General features: G+C 38.7%; 1 long non-coding RNA gene across 2 annotated transcripts; it reads left to right on the top strand.

Annotated features, from left to right (window-relative positions):
* Positions 1 to 1,182: 1,182 nt before the first annotated feature.
* On the top strand, positions 1,183 to 2,630 carry LOC128608123 (uncharacterized). 2 transcript variants are annotated; one of them, XR_008386006.1, is made up of 4 exons: positions 1,183 to 2,082; positions 2,168 to 2,242; positions 2,328 to 2,375; positions 2,471 to 2,630. It is a non-coding gene; the product is annotated as an uncharacterized LOC128608123 (long non-coding RNA). The 2 variants fall into 2 exon arrangements; XR_008386005.1 differs by having other exon boundaries at positions 1,183 to 2,242.
* Positions 2,631 to 2,999: the final 369 nt, after the last annotated feature.

Raw genomic sequence — 2,999 nt, 5'->3', positions numbered from 1 at the left:
TCCTTTTTCTGAAAATACTTGTGCATATATTCATATGCAAACCTTTTTATATTAAAAAAGGTGATTATTTGAGTTGATCGGATTATTTATGAAAAGTACGACTTCTCAGCAAATCACAGTTGTAGCTCTTTAACGTGGTTTTAATGTGTCACCTCAGTGGAAGTTACAGTGGTTTTAAACCTTTCAATTTAAACTAAATACCACAGCTGATGAAGAGAGGATGGTGCTTTTGAATGAGTAGGCAGAGAGAGATAGTTTGTATATATTGTAACCGTAGTTTTGACAGGTATAGGTCAAAGGTCAAAAAGATACACATTCTAACTCTCTATATCTAGATCAAAGGTCATGATCATAAAAATATGAATAGTTATGTTAAATCTGGATCACCTCCATTCGTGACCATATATGGTGCTGCCATGTGTGTTTTTCCGCCCCACACGTTGCGCACACCTGGTACATCTTTTCACATAGAATATGAAACTCTCTGTGGTAGGACATAAAAATATATATAGTTTTGTTAAATCTGGTTCACATCCAAATCGTGACCATACCTGGTACGACCATTTGTTCCCCCCACCCCACCCCACCCCACCCCACACAGACACAAGTTGCATACTCATGTTTTTCCTCTTCACATAGAATATGAAGCTCTCCGTGGTAGGTCATAAGAATATATATAGTTTTGTTAAATCTGGTTCACATCCAAATCGTGACCATACCTGGTACGACCATTTGTTCCCCCCACCCCACCCACCCCACCCCACACAGACACAAGTTGCATACTCATGTTTTTCCTCTTCACATAGAATATGAAGCTCTCTGTGGTAGGTCATCGACCATGTGTCCCCCCCCCCCCCACCCCAACCCCCCCCACACCCCCCCCACCCCACTGCACCCCACCCCACACAGACACAAATTGCATACTCATGTTTTTCCTCTTCACATAGAATATGAAGCTCTCTGTGGTAGGTCATAAGAATATATATAGTTTTGTTAAATCTGGTTCACATCCAAATCGTGACCATACCTGGTACGACCATTTGTTCCCCCACCCCACCCCACCCCACCCCACACAGACACAAGTTGCATACACCTGGTACATCTTTTCACATAGAATATGAAACTCTCTGTGGTAGGACATAAAAATATATATAGTTTTGTTAAATCTGGTTCACATCCAAATCGTGACCATACCTGGTACGGCCATGTGTATCCCACATCCAAACAAAAATATCACACACCCACACACACACACACACACACAAACACACACGTGCATGTACAGACAAACGCATGCATACAAACCTGCTTATAAAAGTCGAGCATCCCTCTAGGCTTTATAATACTCTGTACTTAGAACAACGTGTGCGATCTTACAACATGGCTGATGTTTGTCCTAACGCGCCGAAAAAAGCTCACCCTTTTTTGGGAAGAATAGAAAAAATGTTAGAACATGAAAAGATTCAATATTGGGTAATGTCAAACGGATGTACAGCCGGGTTTTTTTTCGATGCAGAAAAAGGAACCGTTTTGCTTTTCAAGTTCTCGGTCCCGGGACACACGATCTTTTCCTTTCACGTAGAATATGAAGCACTCCGAGTCAGGCCTAGGTCAAAAGGTCAACAACGTAAAAACCCCGTTCTGATGCATTCCCGAGCACAAACACACCCCACACACACACTCGAATGCATACGAACCTGTTTATAAAGTCGAGCACTTCGAAAGTTTTAACATCGGAAAAGGTTCGACCGAATTTCCAGAGTCAGTTCTTCACTACTTCGAAAGTTTGAACATCGGCAAAGTTCAACAGAATTTCCAGACCCCATGGATTTCTCGGCAGGTAAAAATTTGTATTTTAATCAATTAATAGTTAAATATAAATTGAAATACAATGTTTATGTAATTATCCAGTAGGCAATGATATTGATATAAACTTAGAACTAATCATTCTGAGTACAAAAATCATCATACTTATCTGGTCATTATGTAATCTGGTACGATACTTTATCTAAATTGTAAATATTCATTACATTTATATTACAGTGCAAGACCGAGTTAAGCTCATCTGTTTCTAGTGTATAGGTAATTAAAATTTGTCTCTTAGATCTATGTAGTGATCTAAAATGAGAATGTTAAGTTATTAAAAGTATGTTTTACTGTTTTATAGACAGCTTGGTGATTATTTCTGATGATGAGATTCCCGAAACAACCACTCAGGACCTTTTGAATCTGAGTTCCACACGTAAGTCACAACATAAAATTGTGAATGTTTCATGCTGTAAAAAGTCTTTCATACGTGAATATAACATTGTTTGTATCATATTCAGAATTTGAGGGACACGTGTCTAACAGTGATTACGACGGAGATATTTCAGGTGAGTTGTAGTATATTTACCTTCTATTTACACAACAAAAATAAATAAATAAATAAAATAAATAAAAGCTCTTTCACATGTTCTATGACTTATAGATACGAGTGCTGCAATAGAAGACCCAGAGGAAATCATCTCGGAAACCGACATTCAACAAGACATCGAACTACAACAGATCTGCGCAGTGTGGCGTGAATTCTTCGAAGCAAAGACTGATTTATTGGAAAACTTTGGACAGATTGATTATACACTTGAATCTGGTCGAGGTACAGATTTTATCCCTTTACTGTACAGCACGCTTGAAAATGTGAATAGATGTCTCTCAGTGAGCATAAAGTTGATTAGAAAATTGTATGATAGATATGGCGCAGAAACGACTGAAATGCAGTTCGGATATGGAGATTAAAAAAAAGAGAACCGAAAATTCTCCATTATCGCATGATTTCTTTTATGACGGAAACCAGAGTTTTTCAAATGATTCGCACACACCCCTGAACCCATATTTAACTGAAGCGATCAACAGGCTGAACGAAAGTTTAATACCGTCACACCAAGTCGTTAGTGAGAGACCTAATCAGAGTCCAAATCACGTCGTATCAAACACAACGGTAACGCCGAATGATATAT

The sequence above is a fragment of the Ictalurus furcatus genome, chromosome 5, assembly GCF_023375685.1.
Source record: "Ictalurus furcatus strain D&B chromosome 5, Billie_1.0, whole genome shotgun sequence".
Taxonomy (NCBI): Eukaryota; Metazoa; Chordata; class Actinopteri; order Siluriformes; family Ictaluridae; genus Ictalurus; species Ictalurus furcatus.
The sequence above is the reverse complement of the archived record's forward strand: the minus strand, read 5'-3'. Positions and strand labels throughout refer to the sequence as shown.